Below are 22,048 nucleotides of genomic sequence, written 5' to 3'. Positions count from 1 at the left end.
GCTACAAGACCTGGATCTGAGAGGCCTCTGGGCGTTGAGGTCAGGGCGAGCTGGCTCGCCTCCTCTCCTCATCCGTCCTTTTGAAGGCATCTCTCACCTCTTGGCATCTGCTCTGGGTGGTTTCCAGCCTTGGGTAAAGGGTCCCCCTTGTCCCCCCTCTCTCTGAACAGGAGCACGGTGCCACCAGGAGCCCTGATGGTCCCAGATGGGGCTGTACATGGCCGTGCTTTGCAGGGATGGACGGGCAGGCTGGCTCTTCTGTTTCGTGCACCGGTGTGAAATTAAAGGGGTTTTGGGAAAGAAAAAAAAAAAAAAGAAAAAAGGCTGCACTAGCAAAGCTAAGCTGCCCTGGGAAATGTGCAGAGAAGCTAATTGTCCGAGGTGTGGGAATCCCAGGCTTTCCCACAGACTCCTGGCCAAGCTGCCAGCTCTCCTCTTGTCTGGAAAGGGAGACGGGCGTTAATTGAGAGGCTGTGTTTAATTTTGGGGGCAAAGGTAGGATCTGGGCTGCGAGATGGCTGCAGGGGGGAACTGCTGTGTGCAGGGAGGGACCGGAGCATCCGTCTGGAGGTGCGGGTCCAGTCTGCGCCCGAAAAGCAGGGCAGGCTGACGGGAAGCCCGGCGGGGAGATTACTCCAGGTGAAAGGAGGAGCGAGTCCCAGACACACAATTTGGGACAGCCAAAACCCTGTAGCTGATCCAGCCCCTCCTGGCATAATGGTGTCGATCCAAAGGAGTGCTGTGACTTCCCTACGGACACCACGTGGTATCTGGCCGTACGAATGAGAGCCAAATTTCGGAGAGAGTCCCGTAGCCTGTCATCAGCTGCAGGCCAGGGCTGCGTGTGTTCCCACGAGCGGCCCGTCTGTCCCCGGTCAGGGAACCGCAGGCTCCGGCGAGGCTTCCCAGCATGAGAACAAGCACCTCATCTCTCCCTGGTCATCTCAGGTTGGGGCAGGAAAAGGTGGAAGACAAACAAGAAACTTTCCTGGGCATATTTAGACGACTTGAGGTTGCCCATACTCTTAACACCACATTCTGCAGATTGCAAAACCTGGTAATTACAGCTAATAAGTCCAAAATCTGTAATTACCCTGTAAGCACTTTGAGCTAGAAGGCAGAAATAAGCACGGTCTTTACACACTCGTTAGGTGAGCTGTTGCTTTCCCCGTTCGGCATCCAGGAGCGGCAGAAAGTATAGCTGCTCTTTTCCCCAGCCTCCGTCCTCGTCAGCGCTGGGTGAAGGGAGGAAGCCGGCTCATTTTCCTGCATCTGTTGCCCAGCCAAAACAGCTCCAAAATCCGGTTTCCTTTCCTTAAGAGAGACGATTCCTGATCAGATTTTCAGATCTGGAGTGGGAGGCTCTTGAGGCGAGGTCGTGTTTGTTTCTTCTTCCCACTACCTTGCTTTCCTTCCTAATTAAAGTAGCTCTTTTGTCAGTCCCTGAATTTCTTTCCACCCTCCAGTTTTCTCAGAGAGGCTTCTTAACATTTTCTGCCTCTAATCAATACACAATTTACATGCAATAACTTTGTCCAGAGAATACGGAAGCAGCCATCAGGGTTTCTCCTGTAATTTTAGCGTGCTGTAGCCGTCGACTGAAGGTCAATGCAAGCTTGACTATGACTGATTTTTACTGTCTTTGGGCAACCCATCAGCAAAACGCAAGCTTTGTAAAAACCTCGACCCGACGCGGGCCGTAACGGATAGCGCTGTGCAGCCTGCCAAGCACACCGTGGAGCCGCCTTCCTCGGCAAAGCTTCGTCCTACCCTCCTGCAACCCCTTCTGGTGGAAGGAGGGGACCCCGCGCCCCCGCGGGGCGTCATGGATATCCTGGCAGATGCTATTTCCCCCGATTGTAGGGGTAGCGGGTGCTTTGATAGCAGGTGAAGCTGGTGCCCGCTCAGCGAGCGAGGAGGAGGGCTCCACTGGGCGCCCGTGGGGATGGCAGGACGATTCTGCAGAGAGGACCTCACGCCGGGGGAGTGGGCGCCTCGTTTAACCTGCCCCCCAGCCGGGCTCGCGCTCTTCTGTCTCCTGTCGCTTGAGATCCCGCCGTCACCTCTTCAGCATCCCTCCGGCTGCGGCTGCACCGGTACGGCTTCTGTCGGGAAGGGGACAAAAGGACAGAGAGCGGGAGGGGCAGGAGAAGGTATTAGCAAGGACCAGAAGAAGTCTCCATCCTCAGAAATGAAACCTGAGGAGATGGACGTCGTCCATCCTGCGTACCCTGACCTTCCCACGGACGTAGCCTGGGAGGAGTGGATGTGTCCGACAGGAATGACCGAGGCCACACCATTTTTGGTGTCCCATGATGTTTTGCAGAGACGGGATCAGCCGGGGACGCTCCGGCTGACATGCTTAACAAGCAGGGAGGCACAGACTCACGGCCGTTTGGCGTCTTATTAATCACATTTAATGTGTAGGTTGCTTTAGTGTTGATCATTTTAAAATTCCCTGTCGGAAAGGTTACCCGTATAATTACAGGTATAAATCTCAGGGACGTTCTTGCCAAAACAAATGGAGCGTCTCACGCTCAGGCCAGGGATGAACCCAAAGAAGCCGTAAAAAGGGTTCGTACTGATGGACCAGGAAATCTGCACCCAGCGCAGGGCTGGGAAGAGCGGCCGAGCTTCAGGGATAAATGAGGCATCTGTGGACTTAGGAAGAGTTCCTGCAGTTGTCCTGACTTGTACAAGAGCAGGAGCTATTGAGCTCCAGGCTTCGGGCATTAAGTGATGTCCGAGTAGGCAGAGGCGAGGAAGAAATTTGTTCCCAGCCACGTGGGTGATGTAGGGAGGGACGTGGGTGACCTCAGCACCTTCTGGCACCGACCAGCTCTGGCTTCTGGTCGTTGATGGCAAAATTGGGAATGGCTCCGCGTCTGCCTCTCCTGCTGCTGACTCCAGCAATATCCAGGCTCACGTTGAAGTCGGAGCTGGTGTTGGCAGCGCTTCTCAACAGCGTCGTGAGCACCGGTGGGGTGCAGATTTGGGAAGGTGCCGCACAATGCGTCAGCCTGGCCCTGAGGGTCCCAGCTAATGGGGCTGGATCAGGCTCAGCTGCTGAGGACTCATGGAGGTGCCTCCTCCTGAAGGGTCTCAGGTGAGGAACCTGAGGATCACCTCTTTATGAAGCAGATCTTCTGGGAAGTGCTGATAAATATCCTTGGTTAGTGACAGAAAGCTTCAGTCTCTTTACTCACTGGCTGAAAAATGCAGGTTATTTGGTTCCGTTAGTGAAGAAAACGGAGCTGGGCCTGTCTGCTCAGGGTTTTTTTGACATTTGAGATGCACAGGCTAGGTGAAAAGTCTATCAGAGCATCGTTAAGTTCACACGCGCCCTTAGAAACCTGGCTGTTGGGAACTGCCTCTCCCCCGCTGCAACACCTTGTAAAACCAATCTCACGCCCTTTCTCCTCTTCACGTTGCAGGTGACTCCTGATCAGAGCCGGTCTTGGATGGAGACGCTCACCCCGCTTCACGCTCCTCATCTCCTGAAGGCCACGTTTGTCCACCTCCGCCCTTTCTGGGGAGGATGCTAGGTGAGCAGTTGGAAGGAGAGGCGCTGATTTGGGTTTTCGGTCTGCGTCTGTGCTCAGCACTCAGAAGGATTAGTCATGGTTCACGCTGTCATAATAAATTAAGGTGCAAGGACAACAGTAGATGAGAAATAAAATATTCTGTATTAGCAGTAAGAAGAAATATTAAAGTCTTCAGTGATTCAGATTGCTAATTGCAGGATGTGTTAATTGCAAAGCAAGCAGTACAGGCTGTTATATAAACACCGGTGCCCATAGCTTACATTATGAATAGCAAGAACAGTACATGGGACATCATCTTGATGAAACCAAGACAAACATCTAAAAACACTTAAAATACTCGTCTGAAACCATCCTCGTGTCTCTGCGGTACCCCAGTTAATCGCAGCCCTCTCTAAAAGCACTGCCTGGGTTTTGTCTTTTACGCTTAACGTTAGTTGCTTCCAACTTTCTCATCAGCCTCATCTATAAATTCAGACTGTTCTTAAATAAGACTGGTGCCACACAAAACCACTTCTCCCATCCCCGTGCACTGTCTAACGATTATTCCCTTATCCCTTTATATAACTGAATCAAGCCTGACACTTAAAGCGCTCCCTTAGGGAAGTTATTGAATTTAACAGGGCTGAAACCAACAGGGTTCTGGAGAGATGCTCTAAAAACCTGTGCAAGATAATGGAAAACAATATCCTTTCTATAAGTTTCTGAACCACCCTATAAAATTCTATGGCGAGAATGAAATTCCGTAGGATCTTTTTGCCCGTAAAGGCTAATTATGAGTAAATTGACCCCGGTGCTTTTATTGCTGAGCCCCAAAACCTCGGTGGATACAGCTATCCTGCTTTCTTTTTCCCGGGCAGGAGGATGTTTTGGCTCTACTCCTTAGCAATTCATTCTCGTTTCGATCCCAGACAGGGTCTTGTCTAATCCAGACCTGTGGTACAAAGTTCTGCTGTGACTTGCTCCTCGACCGACCTTTCCCTGTGAATCCCTCACCTTCCCACTGCTCCAACAGTGCTGGCTGCTTGGCCATCTCTTTCTTTTTTCTTTCTTTTTTCTTTCTTTTTTCTTTCTTTTTTCTTTCTTTTTTCTTTCTCTTTTCTTTCTCTTTTCTTTCTCTTTTCTTTCTCTTTTCTTTCTCTTTTCTTTCTCTTTTTCTCCTTTTCTTTTTTCTTTCTCTTTTTCTTTCTCTTTTTCTTTCTCTTTTTCTTTCTCTTTTTCTTTCTCTTTTTCTTTCTCTTTTTCTTTCTTTCTCTTTTTCTTTCTTCCCCCCCCCCCTTTTTCCCCCCCCTTTTTTGGACTTCTGAAGGCAGCTTAGCTTGTTCTCTCCATTTCAGCTCAAGGGAGAGATAGTGGATGGGAGAGGAGAGGCAGAGGAAATACGAGGGCACCGTGAAACTGAAATGAGGCAAAGATAACAGTTCTCCAAGCTTTTCCAATCCTTCTCCAGACTTCCCAAGCCAGGAAAAAAAACAAGCTTAGGCCCTCAGCTCTCCAGAAAAGATGTTTTTCATTGGACAAGGAGGATTACGGCGTGTCCAAAGCTTTGACGCTACAAGGGATTTTGTATTACCTTGCCTGATAATTCTCCCAGGAGCCTGTGCAAATATTATCATGAATGAAAACCACCGAGCTACTTTGCTGGTATTTGCAATTCCTTTTATTTGCGACGACTTTTTCTTGCTGAGATTGCTCACACAAAGGGCGAATAAATATTCAAAGCGCTCATGCCTGAAATGCTCCTGCCAATGTTATGAAATGTTCTTTTTATTATTTTTCTCGGTGCATTCAAATAATTTCAATTGATGAACCTTAAAAGAAACTCCTGTGTGGAAGGGGAAGGTGAAAGAAGATCACGTGGTGGTATTAATGTCATTACCTACTCACCAAAGTGGAAAAAACCCCAACCTGGCAGTGACTAGGGGACATCCAGATATTAATTGAGAAGCTGAAATGAGTTCATTTAACACTCCTTCCACAGTTAGTAAATGTTTCATCCCATTGGCTTGCTTGTATGTGTGTTTTGGTTTGTGCTCTTTAACAAAAGGAGGGGAAAATAAAAAGGTGCAGCCAAAATAATCGCTGTAAATAATTCAATTTGCTCTGTTCTCTTCTTTAGAGCGGTGGATACTTGAAGATGTGGTTCAGGCTGTGCCCCCTTCTCTCCGAGACGTACCTTAAAGTTGGCTTTCAGCTCAGTGTGACGTGATCAGCGATGACATCGCACTGTTCTTGGGACAGGGTAGGTAAAAAAAAAAAGAGCTGAAAAGGAACGGTGAAATTCATGGCTTGGCAGAGCTGAAGGACCCCAGTGGGAAGGACGGGGCTTTCTCGGCGGAGGGAGGCAGATGTGGCTCTCTGCATCTCCAGCTTAGTCCTAAGCTTTCTCTCCTGGTACCTTGAACTGGGAAGAGCAGAACTGGCTAAAGAGACCCGGGGAGTTGTCCCAAAACCATAGCATCAGTCTGCATCCTTTTCTGTTGGTGGACCAAAGCAGATCCTGCTGCCTAACCCGTGTCAGCCCTTTCTCGTTGTCCACTCCATGCAAACGACACCAGTGGGGACGGCTGCTTAAAGCCGTCTGGGCAGAACAGCCGTGGAAATAGTCACCGCGTGGTAAAAATTAAGGCTTTTTTATTCTTTAAGTAGCAGACAGAAAGGCAGCTCTGTTTCTGGAATTGTTTTTAAAATAACCCTTAGTCAAAGTATCCTCACTTGAAGGATCCAGGACTACAAGAGGGGACAGACGTGTCTTGTTTTGTCTAGCCAGAGTGAGGTTGTTGGTCTTTGCGAGGAAACCCTTTGCTCTGGGGGAGGGGGGGCACCCAAAATAGAGCTCCCCTCCCCTAAGCCACACCTTTCCCTCTGGAGCGGGCGGCAGGGTGCTGAACGCAGGATCTCCTGCACCGAGGCTGAACGTGCCTGTGTACCATTTACCGAGTCCCTCGGTTTGGAAAAGGGGGGATGTAAAACCTTGGATGCAACTGGATCCTGGCTCTGGTCGGCAGAGACACCCTGAGCCCCCGGGAAGTCTCCGTCCTGGGCTGCACCAGGAGGGTGGCAGAGGCACCAGGCATGTCTTTTTGGGTTGAAACGCAGAAGCGAGCCAGCTGGAGGTAAGCAGCACGCAGCTGGCGCGTCCTTCCCGCTGGGACGAGCGACTCCTACCCCACGCCTCGTCATTTCTGCTTGCCTTTGAACCCAGCGAGTTCTCCGCTCCTGGCTCCGTAAATAACTACGAGATGATGGCAGGCGGTGGGAGGACCAGGGAAAGTGGTAGCCTGGTAAGTGCTAAAGAGGCCGTCTGAGTAACTTGGGGTGATCTTCCCAGCGGGACCAGTCAGGCCAGCTCTGGCAGGGCCACACCGTTTCCTCGTTACTGTGCCTACAGACAACTCGGATGTCCAACCTCAACTATCAGTATTTTGCGTTTCCAAGGCAACCCCAGCTTTAACAGCCTTCATAATGACATCATTTGGTTGAAATGAGCATGCATGATCTTTTGATTACCGCTGGAAGTATAAATTAGGTTACTCTCCCCACCCCCAGCCACTTGAAAAATAAATGCGTTGGAGGGAGGGGGAGGAAAAAAAAACCCCCTCAGAAGAGGGTAAATGGAAAAATCAATTTTTACATTAATGGAGTCCTCGTTCAGCATTTCTTCTCTTTATAGATTTAGATAACAGTGATATCTTAGTTTCACAGAACAAAGAAATTAATTACTTACTAATGGTGCAATTCAGAAATTAATTTATGTTATCCATTTAAATGTGTCATTATTAATCAATTTAAAGGAAGGGACTTGTAAGCCAGCACCGTCTGAACTGACTTATGTTGCCAGAGGACTCCCCCTGCCCCCTCCTTGCTAGAAAACGCGTCGTTCCTGCTACCTGCAAGTTGTTGCACCTTGAAGTGCTCTGGCATCCCTGATGCAAGAAAAAAAGGGGATTCCTCAGTCCTGACGGACGGGTCCGCCCTCGACGTGTTTCCCTAGCTACGGACCAGTGTCAGGGTGCCGCAAAGATTTTAAGGCTCTTTTCGTATTTAAGTTACGCCAATTGTTGGTCTGAGGTTCAGTCAGGGTTTTTTTGATTTCCCCCCCCCTCCATTGAAAAAGGTGATGTATGGCAAGAGGATGCGGGCTCCCGAGGCGGCTGCCTTGCGGAGATGAGTTGCTGTTGGCTTCCCAGCAGGTCTTGGCCAAGTTGTGGGGTTTTAGCACACCCTAACGGGGTCGGGATGGGGCAGCTGCCTTGGGAGGCCGATAATTAAATTGTCACAGATCTGATTATCTTGGTTTTACTGCTGCGTTTAGATAGGGAGAGGTAATACGTTGTACAGAAGTCTTCTTTTTCTGAGGAAGGCTTGTCGCAGGCTGTAGAGGGGAACTCCATACCATGCAGTAAACCATGAATAAACTAAAAAGCGCCGCTCAAATTCTCCTTGAAATACCCAGGATTTCAGTATGTCGCTGCTTTCCGTACCCGGCTGCTCAGGCTTTTCCCTGGCAGGCAGGAGCCTGATCTAATACTTCGTGCTGTTTGTGTTATTAAATGCCTCAAAAAATGTTGGATCTGCCACAAGTTTCTCCGTGTGTGCCTTGGAGCGAATGGCATCGCCGATGACTTGGAATCTGCTGAAGGATCCTGCGTTCAAATCCTGTACAAGGGTGCGGTAGTCGTTGCTTTCCTGTAATGATATATTGTCATGTTAATTTTGATGCTATCCCACTGTAAAAGTAGAGGGATGTGAAAACCTGCAATTTGAGAGCCTACCGTGGTACCTATCTATCTTTATCTATATTTATATACAGCTTATTTCTTTCTTCTTTTCTTTTTTTTCCCCTTTTAAAGTAATGCTTGCTGTAGTGATAATACTTCTTTATTAGATCTGGAAAAGTTTAGACATGTGCCGATGGTAAACCAAAGCCTTTATCTAGCTAAAAGGGTTTCAGATGAGTTTCATGTTCTTCCTCAATGTTTTGTTTTTCAAACCAATTACTGCCCCTGCTGCCCACATCAGGCAAATTCCAGCCTGAAAGTTCTCTTTGTTAAGCTGAAATAGTTTCTCCGCGAAACCCTGAGCAGCAAGGGCTAGAGGCAGGTAAGCTGCATGTTGCAGAATTAATCAAGAAATCATTTAGCAACTGCAAAGAAATACTTGTATCTGAAGTCTTTATCTTTTTTCTCTGCTCCCCCTTTATTCTGGGTAAATCTGGCTTCAGAGCAGAAAGCCTGGGGAGAAGGCAGCTGAGACGTAACAGTTTGGTTGGACTTTGCGCTGGAGCAGATTACGGAGCGTCCTCACCCTCCCTTTTGCCAGCTCTGGTTGGGGGTCACCAACTTCTGAGGGCAGGGAGGTAACCCAGAGCTGGGAGACGGTGACAATATCCCTCCCGCTACCCTTTCCAAAGTGCTCATGTGCCTATGCCTGATGACAAGCCTTCAGCTCATCCTGGCTCCTGCACCCACAAGGATGTAGTATATAATTTTTGGGGTTTTGGTGTGTTTTCTACCAGTCCATTTTCTCCTGTAGTCCGTAAGTTGTGAGATAACCTTGGCAGTGGGTTTACTGGCTGGGCTCTGGAGGGTTTCAAGTAGGAGTCGAGCCTTTATTCATTGCCATGCAAAAGGAAAAAGAAAGTGTAAAAAAAAATAAATGTTAGCGTATAGAGCGTTCAAAAGCTTTTTTGCTTTCTCTGATGTAGAAATTGAGGAGGAAAGATAAACCCAAGTTAAAAACCTTGACTTTCAGATGTTTACTGCTGATTACATCCACCCAATTTTCAGAATCCTTGTTCCTTTTTAGGATGAGAGAAGAGCAGTCTGGGGCATCGGCAGCCTGATTTTTATTCATTTTCCTCCTCTTTCTTTCCCTCTTTGTTCAGTAGCCGCAGAATACGTTGGCTATGTTTCTTTTTGGTGCCCCAGACTTGCGTGGAGGCTCTGATCTATTTTTTTTGTCTGCTGACAGCAGCTCCATAAAATCAGGGTCCGGGTCCTCGATCGCCCTCGCTGCTACAACCTGTTGGATTAATTTTGACTTGCCCTCGCTCCTGACTTACGAATGAATGGCTCATATCAGCCCTGGTGGGATGGACGTGTGCTGGTCCGAGTCTGTCTTCTCCCCAAAATACCTGGCACTCACGAGTTACTGCGCAGCAGCAAGGTAATGTTTCTGGAGAGCTGGACTCGGCGCCGCCCCTGGCACGGGAAACGGGCCCTTTATATGCCAAAAAGCTTTGATTTTGGGGATTCTTGGATCCTCTGTGTCCGGCCGGGATCCCCTTGTCCGAAATAACTAACCCCTGTGACAGGGCTTAGTCTCAAGAGCCTCATATACCCCCCGGCTTTGGCAGCCGCACTTTGCGTTGGATGCAAGGCTCGTTGCCGATGTCATGACACAGAAAGAAGTCAATCGCAATGGTAGGCTTGCCCAAAGAAAAAAGGTATTCCCAAAATTGTGGCAGCATGGAAAAAAAGCGTGGCGGTAAGCTACCCTGCCGCTGTTTATAGGCTGAAGGCAGAGCTTTTTGCAGGCAGAGCGGCTCTTTCTGCGTGCACATCCTTGCCGCGACGTGACGGAGCCTGCGAGGCCACGGCCACCCCATCGCTGCTGCCATCATCGATCACCTGGAGAGAGGAGCTATGGGGAAGAGCTGCCCGGCCAGCGCGGTGCTGCCGCTGCTGCTGCTGCTTTAGCTTTCTTAGCTGAAAGCTCTCGGGGAAGATGTATGAAGAGGTGAGAGGGGAAGCAGAAAATAAACCCGCTGCAAGCCCTGCCTGGGAAGTGCAAAGAAAACCTGGGTCAGCAAGAGCGGGCGGCTGCACCTCTTGACTCAACAACTTTTCTGCCGGCGACCGCGGGAGCTGGAAGTAGGTTTTATGGTCCTCGTTGCCCGTCTCTCTTTGCCGTTCCATTAAATCAAGTCCCGCTGCAGGGATATAATCTTGCCCAGCCAGGAGGCTTTGGAAATGCCGCTCGTCGTCTCCTGCAATGGGTGTCATCATTGCTGCAAGGAACACATCTTGATAGAGCTTCAGAGCTTCGTCTCTCTAATCCCGTACGGCGTCCCTGGTGACAGCTGCCGTGGTGCGGAGTGGAGCCCCGTGGCAGGAGGGCTTAGGGCAATTTGCTCCCAAGCTGAAGCTAATCCCTAAAGATGGTAACCGGCTTAAAACCCCCCAAAAAGGGGCCTTTTTATGACTTCCTAGCTATTTCTTTCTCTCCTTCTAGTCTTAACAGTGCGACCCACGGGGTCTTCATGCTGCAAACCAGTTTTCCCCCCCCTCCCTCGGTGCAATATGTAACTTAGCAGGCGTTACCCAATGTGATTCCCCAGGGCTATACCTTGAAAATAAGAACTGAGACCCATAATTCAGGCTATTAAAATGTGGGAACAAGATCCCCAGTAAGACAATAAAAAAAAAAATCTCAGCCCGAAAATAGTCTGACACATGGAAAAAGAGGAGTCCGTCGTGAATGCCCCTTAGGACAGGGTCTGTCCCTTCGCCCTGTTGTGATGAAGTCCCCTCGCTCATCTTCTGAGAAGAGGGTATTTGCCAAACCGGTCACCTTATCTTTTCCTGGCTGCTTCTAAGGGCGAGGTCCCACTGCAGCAGGACAGCAGCACATGAACTCCACCTGCTAAGAGGCAGTAGACATCTCTAACAGCATTTTGGCCCACGCCGCTAATTATCTCGCATGAAATGAGAGCCCTTTCAGCGTAAGTAGCTGAAGCACAGCGGGCGGCTCAGCACCAAATAAGTGATGGGTCGGTACGGCAGCTGCCAAGAGCATCAGCCTGATTTGCAGGTTCGCGGGTCTGCGAATGCAGCTCGTCTTCCTGCCAGCAGACAGGGAGGGGAAAGGGGAGAGGATGGCTGAAGGAGGAAGAAATTTGGAAGATGGTTCAGCTGGAACCTGGCCCCTTCAAGTGACAGTGATTAATGCTGCATCCTTTGCCACTAAGCAGGCTGAACATGTGGTGGGTGTCTACCAACGCTTCCTCTGAAGGCGCTTATCTCATAAAAATGAGTTTTCCAGCGTATTTGACAAATCTTGATTGATTTTCATCCTGCCTACCTTTCTGGTCCCTGCCTCTCACAAAACCACAGTGTACGTGAGAGCTTTCTCCAAGACAAAATCGCCTCTGGAGCAGCGTTAGCATCAGCAAGAGGAAGAGCTGGGACCGGTTCCTTTTGCTGTGCGTCTTTTTGCCCGGCACGCGCCCCACTCTACCTCCGATGCTAATGTCCTCCCCATCTCTTCAGCTCTCTCGAGCTCTACCTGCCAGCCGGTTAAGCTACATCCTTGCAAAAGTTTTAGCATAAACTCACTGCCGTGCAGCTATTCGCCCCTGCGGGACACCGCTGAGGGAACTTGCAAAGGGATGAGGGACACAACTGCGCCTGCAGGAACAGCACCGAACGCCCCCGAATGATGAAAAATACCTTTTTGTTAAGCGCAGATAGTGTTAAATTCAGAGACTGAGCAAGCCAGGCTGGGAAGGGGAAAGTTGGAGAGACAGGATCATCTTCCACAGCTGACTCTGCAGCTAGGGAGCCGTGTTCCCATCTCAGAAGAGATTAGGGCATGGAGCACCCTTCAGCAGCCCACAGCTAGGGGGGAGAAAAAAAAAAAGCTTATATTGATAGCAGGTGCTATATTTTCATCTATAAACCTTACAATTTATCCATGAGAAAGAGTCCTGTGATGAAGTAACAACCCAGATTATCAATGTGTAGAGTTAATATGAGGAAAAGCTTCTCTCCGGCACATCTATCTCCTTTCATCTACCTCTGAGGTATTAGGTGGTACCAATGAACAGAGAGCTCCTCGTTAAACACCGGCAATTTAAAATCAGTTGTGTATCCTCAAAGTTACAAGATGGGTGCAGGAAAATACAGCATTTGCAAAGCATTCTTCAATTGATAAGCAATTTAGGAGTAGAGTACCCTCTCTGCAGCAAGGGAAGCACCTGAAGAAATGGAAAGGTGCACCTGGATCCCCTTAGATGAAAGGATCTTGTTAGGGAGGCCTAATTGGGCTGCCTTAGTTAGCCCACCTGTGAACAGCTCTGTAGCTGCAAGAACTTATAAAAGCAGGAGTGAGGCACTCGGGAAGTTTCCTGCTTTGTTCTGCAAGCTGGAGTTAGAGGAGACTTGAAAACTTTGGGATATCAGGTAAGAAATGTTTGGAGGTTGTGGCTGTGGGAGCGGATTGGGGCTCATTAGTTTCTCGGGGGGCTGCTACTCTGTTAAGAAAGGCTTCTGGTTTAACTGGAGATACGTATGCAAGTACAGAAGGTGAGCCAGACACAGTATTTTTGGAGTCCTCTAGGGCTGGGAGCGGGCTGTCTTTGCTCTGGCAAACAAATGCTTTTGGGAATGAGCTTGGATCTAGGGCGCTCTGTTGCGGGGTGCAGATGAAACGATGTTTATCGCTGTATTTCTAGGAGAGATTAAATGAAACGTGGAGTAAGAGGTGCTTACCTGAAGAGCTGAGGCTCTGAAAGCGGCACGGTTCTTGTAAAACTTATTTCAGAAGGACTTTGTGGTGCGAGTGGGGGTTCTTTTGGGCTGTGGGGATGATTTCAGGGCGCTGCAGCCGGGAGAGTGAACTCTGCCTATACAGCAGCGACTAAACCGAGATCAATTAGTTCCTCAGAGGTCGCTGACTCTCTTACAAGCTCGGATGGTTGGCCGTAAAGTAAAGCATATGTATAAAACCTGCGTTGTTTTTTTTTTTAATTTTTTTTTTTTTTTTGTAAACTGCCAGGGAAGGAGTAATGAGGGACTGGCTCTTTTATCTGGAGGATCCAGAAAATAGGTATTTTGCTGCTAGGGGCTGCCTCCCTGGGGAGCAGAGCGTGGTTGTGTGGGTAAAGAGCAGCCGAGGGTGCTTCTGCATTTCTCCTAGATGAGGCGAGGACCCTGGTTCGGTTTTTGCTCCAGCGTGCGAGGTTAGACCAAAGCTTTGGCCGTGGCTGGGTTCTAGCTAATGTTAGTGTGCTTGTTGGTGTTGGCTCGGTCTCCTGGGCGATCCTTTTCCCTTATAGCTACCTTTTATTACAGAACAGCAGGTAAAAATGCTGCAAAACCGCTACTTGGATCAGCCCTCTAGGCAAATGGCTGTGAGGACAGGAGTGACTATCTGTTTTCTTGCCTTTTGACTTAGCTGCTTCTGATTTATAGCCCAAGTGCATTAGTTTAGTTAAATTTCTTCCATGTAATGGCACAGTAGCCGGCTGGCTAGCCTATGGTGCTATACATCACGGTATTCTGCTTTCCTCTTCAACTGCAAGCCTGGCTGATAAATGCACGGTGACTTCTTCTGGCCCAGGATCCCGTGGGCACCCTGGATCTCACCTCCGGCCCCAAAAACCTTCCCTCTCCCCGCGGGTGGGTGCATCCTATTCCTTCCCGTGGTCGGGTGGTGCGCGGGAGCGCTCTGCCTGGGTGGGCAAAGCTGCCCAAATCCCTGCCTTGGGCGCTGGCAACCTGCGAGCTGAGAATACGCGGCCGCGGCTGGGAGGTGGATTTTTGGGCACCTGAATACGGATGCTGAGCAAGTAGCTGGGTTTTGCTTGTGTGGATCTGGCAGCTATGACAATGGTTGAGAAACTTGGGGTGTTTTTTAGCTCTCTGGGATTCGAGGCAGGCTCCTGTGTCTCTTTGTTGCTGGTTTCTTGACTGCTGCTCGAGGTCCTTGTTAAACTAATAGCATGGAAACTCCCATCCCTGCTCCAGACTCCTCTGCCGATAACAGGGCTGCCTGTATTTTCGAGGCTATCGCAGCCCTGCAGTGAGCAGGCCAGGCTGTTTGCAGCTGCATGTTGCCTTTTTTTTTTTTTCCCCCCTCAAGAAAAAAAACCCCTTGTGCGGCATTGTGGTACCAATGCAAAGCCTGTCTCGCTTTCCCAGTGATAGACTAATAAATTGAGTTTTCCTGCAAGAGCAGGGATACCCTCTCAGCCATGAATATCCATGTGATCTCAGCCATGAAAAGTGGTGTTCAAAATCAAAGATGATGAAATCTTTTCATTAAAAAAAAAATAAAAATAAAAATTGGACTGACTATTGCTATCTCTTCTCTGTTCCCCCCGAGAGCGCTCTGCGAATTCCCCTCTGAGCAGATCTGTCAGTTTGCGGTACTTGGGGCAGCACTTGGGATAATTTATCTCCAGTTATTTTATTTCTGCTGGTTTCTAAGCTAATAACAAGTGATGAGGGCTCATCTCCTGCTCTGGGCACCTTCCCATTACTTAACTAACAATTAATAAACCAGATAATAGAGTGTTTCTCCCACACAGGAATAAATACTCAGTCTATTAAACTGCGGCAATGCAGCATCTCCAGTCTGTTCAGAAACTGCTGCTGGTGCACAATTCAGTGGCCCGCTTACAAAGAGGTATTTCTCCCAGTTTGCAGGATGAAAATTGCTCTCGCTTTAGTGATGTCCAGGCTGGATCGGGTAAAGTTTCTCGCCCGCGGAACCCGCTTGGACTTGAAGGGACCCTGGGAATTGCATTGCCCTGGGAAACCCGCTCCCCGTGAGCGTTGTTCTTCGCTGTGCCGTCTCGAAGGGATGCTCTGCGGGTCACCTCTGGACGTGGGGAGGGGGAGAGCGGCGGGTTTTGGGGCTGGCTCCTCGCAGTGGATCCGTGGGAGGCGGTGGGTCTGTTTGTTTGCAATACGCTTCTTTAATTGCCGGAGCACAGGAAGGGCGCTCTTTTATTTGGGTGCGTGTACATCAAAATAAATACATTAACTTCGTATAAACATTTAGTTGCCGAAAAGCCTCTAATTAAGAGTTCTCGCCAGCAGGCATCCAATTACTTATCTTGGCAGCCTCTCCTGTCCCTTCCTCTTCACCCACTCCCCGCGTGTCCCTGAGGGCTGGTACTTGCAGCGTGCTCTGGAGAGCGAGGAGGAGGAGGAGGATGGCTTCCCCACGCTGCTGGCATGACACGGAGAAGACCTGTGCTCTGCCTAAATCCTGTGACCAGGCTCCAGACCTCTTGCAGGGGTTGTACGAGGCTGGGAGGAGTCCTTGGAGGTTCGTGCACCGCGCTGGTATGACCGTCGCACCCGGGAACCTCCGACATCCCCCGCGCTCCGGCGTCGTATAAGCCGGACCGCAAAGTCCCTCAGCGTGCAACTGTCCTTTGAAATATCCTTTTTGTTCCCCCCCTCCTCCCCCTGGCACTGAATCTTTTGATTGTTTCACCTCAATCTGTCCTTTCAAAGACTAACCCCTGCAGAATATTGCTGGTGGCGGTGCATACTTTTTTGACATCCAGAAGTGTGCTAGACCACTGAGCTGCCATTTGGAGAGATCAAATGATTCCCGTGGCTTTAAAATTATGACACTAGCCTTGAGGGCTGGAGAAAGTGGATAGTCATGAGCTGAAAGCTGCCCCTTTGAAGTTTGGGATTTCTGGAGATGTCATCTTTTATATATATCACCAGCCAGGTTGCTTTTCATTTTGTTCGAGTGTTATTCTTGTCTAGATTCTTAGAGAGCAAGACCTTACTTCAAGGCAGAAGGGATGATGAGAAAGATATATGAGCCCAGATGCTTATGCATTACACGTCCCTTTGAAATATAATAGTTCAAATTTTTCAGAAATAACAATATGCTAACGCCTTGCGCATTTGCACACGGCGTTTCTCTCCTGGACGAATGTAAATCAGAAGATCTCTGATCTGGGGTGGGGGTGGGGGAGAAATAATCTGTGCTTGGTCTGGTTAGACTTGTGCCAAAGCTGAGCCTGGCTTCAAGCCGCAGGTACTTTGTCCCAGAGTCACGGAGTGGATCGGCGTGGAAATCTGCGCTCTTAGCCGGGGGCTGCCTTGCTGTCCCCATTAATGGGCGTTGCGTGACGTGCCATCGAGTGGGACTGTGACGTGACGGGTACAGGTTAGGCAGGAAAAGCCTTTCCTCTCCTTAGAAGGAAAAAAAAAAAATCTACCTTTCACTTCTGTGCTTTTATCACTTCGTTTACTGCCTAATCCTCAAAAAAATCCAGACACGATGTAAAGTCGTCCAAGGCGTTTTGTGGACGCCACCTCTGTTTTGCTGCCTCTGGGCCATGGTGTGGCTATCCCTATCCTGTTCCGGCACCTGCTCCCTGCATCGCTATTCCCCCCACCCCGTTTTTCCCATTTTCTCATGCTAGGGCACTTTTTAAAAGGAAAAATCACTTGTGTTCTCGCGGTTAACATCTGATCCCGGGAGAGAGGAGCTGCTCTGCGTCCCGCAGCGTCCATCCTTCCCATCCGCTGGGTCGTCAAGCCTTGGGCTCGCGGGATGTCGCTGTGGGAACGGAGCATCGTGTCAATCTAGTGCGAGCGCTTCTTGGCTGAAAGAGTCGTTGTGGTGGTGCTACGGCTGGACACGAACCTCCTCCTGCTTCTCAAAATCTTTGTCTTGTCCAGAAGTGGTCCCGACCAGACGCTGCAACAAAGCAATAGGCTCTGCCTACGTAGATACAGGCTTAAAAATACGCTTTAGCCGAACAGGGCTAAATAATCTAATTTTTTCCTTGTTGGCTGCGACCTAGATACCGTGTCCGAAGAGACCTCGGTGGCCGTGGTCCTTGCTAGCGGGGGCAGCAGCTCTGGCAGGCGAGCAGGCAGAGCGAGCTGCGGCAGCCGAAGCTGCGCAGAGACTCTCCCGTCGGGCTCCCACATACATCAATGTCTTGTGCCTATGAGGATCTCTTGGACAAAAAACAAAACCAAAAGAATAATAATAATAATAAAAAAAAATCCGCTCGCGCACAGAGCGGTGACAGATCTGGATTGTCTGGAGAAGATGAAATAATTTATAAGCTTCGGTTTAATGTTCCTGTTTTTTTTTTTCTACAGCTGCCACCTCCCTACCTTCTGTCACTGTCGTCTAAATGAATTTACAAGGAAAAGAAAATAGTTCTCGCTAATGTTCTCACACAAATGAAACGTTAGCCAGAGAGACAAAAAGAAAATAATTGATTGTGAAAGCAAACCCCCTCTGAGACAGTCTGAGCATTATCAGGAGCAGCCTGGGAGAGGAACTGGGGGGAAAGGGAGAGGGGAGGAGGAGAACGGAGAAGGCTGGAACAACAAATGTAGCGTTTATGATAATTATCCACATTTTAATCCCCGTTTCCAACCAAGCATTCACTTCCTTTAATTAGTTCTCGATTGGAAGGAGATTATCTAATAAATTGTACAAATAAAGAGCGGGTTATCTTTGCGGTGTTCCTGCACGCGAAGTTCTGAATGGACGGGGGCAGCAGGGACAGGGTTTGAGGGGGCGAGAGCACGGAAAACCTTGCTTTCCTGTTCGTTCCCTCGGCCGCAAATCTTGGCCGTCGCTGGCATTAGCGACGTGGCCAGTGAAGTAAATCCGTAATTAAACTGAATTAGGGCGTACTTGGAAGTTTTACATGCACAGACACAAAGAAGGTTTCCCTGCTTGGAGCATTTCCAGTATGATTTGCAGGGAGAAGGGGGGAAGAACAACACATAGAACCTTATACTTTCTTTATAAAAAGTACTTTGCTGAAGTTGGTTCTGGATTTTTATCATGCTGTGTGCTTAGAGAATGCAATTTGGGGTTTCTGGATGGCCGGTTGAACGGGACCTCCTTAGTTTCTGAGGTGACGTTTGGAAACGGATGGCGTGTTGAAAGCCACCTCTCGAGCGGCGCGTGTCACCTGCGTGTCTCTGGGCGATGTACGCAGAAGTTAGACGGGTGAAGCCAACATAGGCGGCTTAACCCACGCTCAAGCTTCAGCAGAATCCCTTCCCCTGCCTGGAGAGGGCTTTCGTCTTGTGTTCCTTCCCAGGTCCTCGCTGTTGACCTGAGCTGGCCAGCTGAGATCCCTTCATAGGCAGAGAGCAGAAGTGGGTGCCTCTGGGGTGAGGTTTTTCTGGTCTGTTTTCGATTTGAAGTCGGCTCATCCCCAGAAGTGCGTGTTTCTTCTCCATTGTTTATTATTTCATGGACGCGGTGACATCCTGAACGTCTACAGCGGGACCAATGCACCTCTGCCACGGTTTCCGTAGTAGGTGGTTTCCACCCCTCGTGTCTCCAGTTTGCTTGAAACTTGGCTGCTAGAGTTTCCGCTGGCCTCTGCAGAAGGCTGAGCTAGCTCTCAAGCCTAGCATCCCAGCGTTTGTAATTGTGCTCGGTGGATGTTAAAAGGTAGTCGGGACTTTTGCTCTTAGGAGGACAATCTCCTAATTGATATGGCTTTGATTTTGCACTTGGGTGAGATGCACGACAGATTAGTCCGCGGACCCTCGTTAGCTTCTCTTGCCAACTCTGATAATGAGTTACCTTGTGTGGTTTCGTGAGGTTTTCAGAGCCGGTGGGAGACGTTATGGTGGGGAGCACGTCTTGTGCCATGCTTGCTCCGTCCGTGATTTTTAGTTGCCCCCTCTGAGGTGCGTAGGAGTCCGCTGGGCGTTCAGACGGGGCTTGTGGCAGACTGAGTCAGGTCTAACACCTTCTGTCGTCTCGGTCCAGCTGCTCTGAGTCGCCTTTCAAAGGCTCTACGTGACCCCTTCTTGCTGAGCTAGCAGGGAGCTGGATTTCAACTCTAACCTCCACTACAAAGTAGAGCCAGATACTGAACTCTTTAAGTTTCTTGGAAAATTTCTCGATTATTTTTTTTGGGCAACAAGCGGCTTACCGGAAGAGTATCTTGAGCATTTGTGAGAAGGCAGAGTGCCTCGATGCGCTTCCTATCAAATACAGCTGGGTGGGTTTGAAGGTGAAACCAGCGCGTTTGCGATGAGGAGGCTCTGGGATGCCTTTGTGGGCAAGGGAGCTAGGCTGTGCAGTCACGCCGTGGTCTGGCTCCACCCTTTCTAATGATTTCCTAGACCCGTGGTTGAGCAGTCAATAGTTCCGTTGTCTGGTTTCAATCCGACTTGACAGGAGAGTAGAGATCTTGAAGATACCGAGTTTGTGCGTGCTCCTGCCAGCACGGATAAATCAGTCCGTAGCACCCTCTGACATTCATTGCTCTTGCCGCCGTTGCCTCTTGAACAAAGACTGATGGTTGGGTGGTGTCCTCCGACGCGGCATTGCTGGGCTGAAGGGTTTTGTCAGCACCTTGCGATGTCTCCCCCAGACGCCGTACGATGAGGTTTGTCAAAACCGTGGTGTAATAAGAAATGAAGGGGGGGGGGAGTTGGCAGAAGGAGGAGTGAGAGGTTGGGCAGCGTCTTGCTGGGTTTGTCGGAGTGTGTATTTCAGTCAAGGACACGTACGGCTTGCGTATCTGCCCAAAGTGACCTCCCTATCGATCGAGGCAGTCAATAGGCAGCTACTTAAGAATAAAGTTCCGTTTTCTTTTCTTATTTCTTCTTCTTCTTCTTCACTTTAATTATCTGAGATAGATAAGCAGCTGCAGGCCAATTAGAAAACAATTACCCGCTGTAATCAATGCTGGCGTGGAAAAAGGGGGAGGGCGAGCATAAAAGCTGAAGAAAAGTCTTAAAACACAGCGCTGAGGTAACACTATACGGGACTCCATCCTTGAAAGCCCTTTGTCTTCACTTTCCCAAGGTAAAGAAAGAACCAGAAATGCCCGTGTAACGAGGAGTTTCAGACAGAAACGAGCCAAACCAGATGAGAAAAAAGTGTGCAAACTCAGAGGTAGCAGCTCTGAGGTGGACTGAAGAAGACTTCTTTATTTAATTTTTTACATGCCGACTAGCTAAGCTGTAAGGATGTTAAACTTTGCATCTGCTCGACGTGCGACTGAAGGGCCCTGCGGGGTGATGATGCACCGCAGCTGCATCCCGGTGTCGCCCTCCTCTGCCTCGCCTGCCCACGTCGCAAGGTCACGGCCGCCCCCGGCCCTGGGGTGCTGCCGTCAGCGTGACGGAGCCCTGCTCCTAAAAGTCTTCACGTGCCGCGGAAGCGAGTTAAGGCTTTAGGGCACAAGAAGGGTCTTTTCTGCTTCCTTCACAGCCCGATTCCAGCCAGGCTGGGCTGGTGTTTTGCTGACATCACTGTCTGTCGCCATGGCGATGACAGGACTGTCATCATCTCAGCGTTATGACCTCACTGCCAGTGCCCAAAGAGGAAAATTACGTCAAGTGAGAGAGTGCAAACCTTGATTTTAAACGGCGATTAACAGCGTTTTATTCCGTTCACGTTCAGTTATCGGTCTCCTCGTGGCAGGAAATCTGCACGCCAGCGCCCTCCAGGAGTGTGGGATGTTTAACCCTCTAAATCTGCAATTACAAAAGGGAAAATTAAATTTTTGCCAGCCCGGCTTCCAAGTTGCGTGTGCCTAGATATTTTCTGCCCTCGGCCCTGTCTGCTTCCCGTGACAGATGGCCGGCTGAAGGGTTTTGGCATTAAATCTATTGCCCACGTCCAGTGAAACGCGGTGACTTGAGACGGAGGGTGGCATGATGGGTTATTAGCAATAAAACAACCCTTGCAGTCCTGCGGCCCCTACCCTGTGTGATAAAATCCCGTGGAGACGTGGGAATGACCCCGGCATCTCCCTGTTTGCACCGGTTCCTCTCTGCCCTGCCAACTTGCGTCATGGAGAGCAGGACATCACATGGACCTTTCTGCTCTTTTTTCCTGTTTCCCACGGTTGGGAATGACTAAAAGGTGTTATTTTCATAGGGATGTCACCAGAAAAATGTACCCTGAGGAGGTATGACCTGTTCTTAGACTAGGAAAACCGGGTGACCCGTGTAGTTCTCCTCTGACGTCAGATGAGCCCTGCCCAAAAAAAGACAGTGATTACTTAACTGTGTTTATGTGATAGGAAACAGCAGAGCTGGAAAAAACGGGATGTTTCTGAGATAGGAGCCTGGTGCATGGTAGCTACCCTGGTCCTCCTGCCATCTCATGGGACCCACAAAATGAGTTTATATTCACAGCGTTGGGTACCTCAGGGTTTTTTGGGCATGGAGAGCATCTCGGAGGAGTCTGAATCCTCTGAGCTGTCGGTGAACGTCTAGGAGAGCCAGAAGTTGGTGTGGGTCCAGGGCGTGCTCTTGGAGCTGTGCCTGAGGACCCCATCCTGGTCGGCAGCGTGCTCCATGGGACTGGGCTGCAGAGAAGCCACCCTGGCTACTTCTGCATCCCAGCACCACTGGTGAGCCCCCGAATTTCCCGCAGGCTGGTGGAAAATAGCGATGGGGTCCTTCCTCACGCTCTTCAGCATCTGCTGAGGTCGAAGCTGGTGGGGAGGGGGAAAGAAAGAGAAGCAACCGGTCGAGCTGGGAGCACAAAACGCCGTGGGGTATCGCCCATGTGGGATTTAAGGGTGTTGGTTATTCTGCAGAAGGACGGCGTCACCTCAGCTACGGTGAAGTGTCTCCTTGCTACAAACCCCTGAACCCCCGTCTGCAGGCGCGGGGGAGATGAGCTCTCCTCCCTCTTCCCTGGCAGGTGAGAAGCTCTCGGGGCGGCTTTTTCCTCTCCGCTCGCTTTTTTTCGCGCTGCTTTTGCCAGTGCAAGCGCAGGGAAATAGCCGC

At 49.8% G+C, this 22,048-nt stretch overlaps 1 long non-coding RNA gene across 2 annotated transcripts in view; it reads left to right on the top strand.

The window, feature by feature from the left end:
• The window catches only part of LOC142602651 (uncharacterized), a 129,777-nt gene that overhangs the window by 35,735 nt on the left and 71,994 nt on the right, over positions 1 to 22,048 (top strand). For both annotated transcript variants that reach the window (XR_012836413.1, XR_012836414.1), the window contains exons 4-5: positions 3,435 to 3,545; positions 5,662 to 5,784. This is a non-coding gene — a long non-coding RNA (uncharacterized LOC142602651). The remainder of the gene's footprint in view (positions 1 to 3,434; positions 3,546 to 5,661; positions 5,785 to 22,048) is intronic.

The sequence above is a fragment of the Balearica regulorum genome, chromosome 7 (genome assembly GCF_011004875.1).
Source record: "Balearica regulorum gibbericeps isolate bBalReg1 chromosome 7, bBalReg1.pri, whole genome shotgun sequence".
Taxonomy (NCBI): domain Eukaryota; kingdom Metazoa; phylum Chordata; class Aves; order Gruiformes; family Gruidae; genus Balearica; species Balearica regulorum.
Note: the sequence above shows the minus strand (reverse complement) of the source record. Positions and strands in the feature narration are given on the sequence as shown.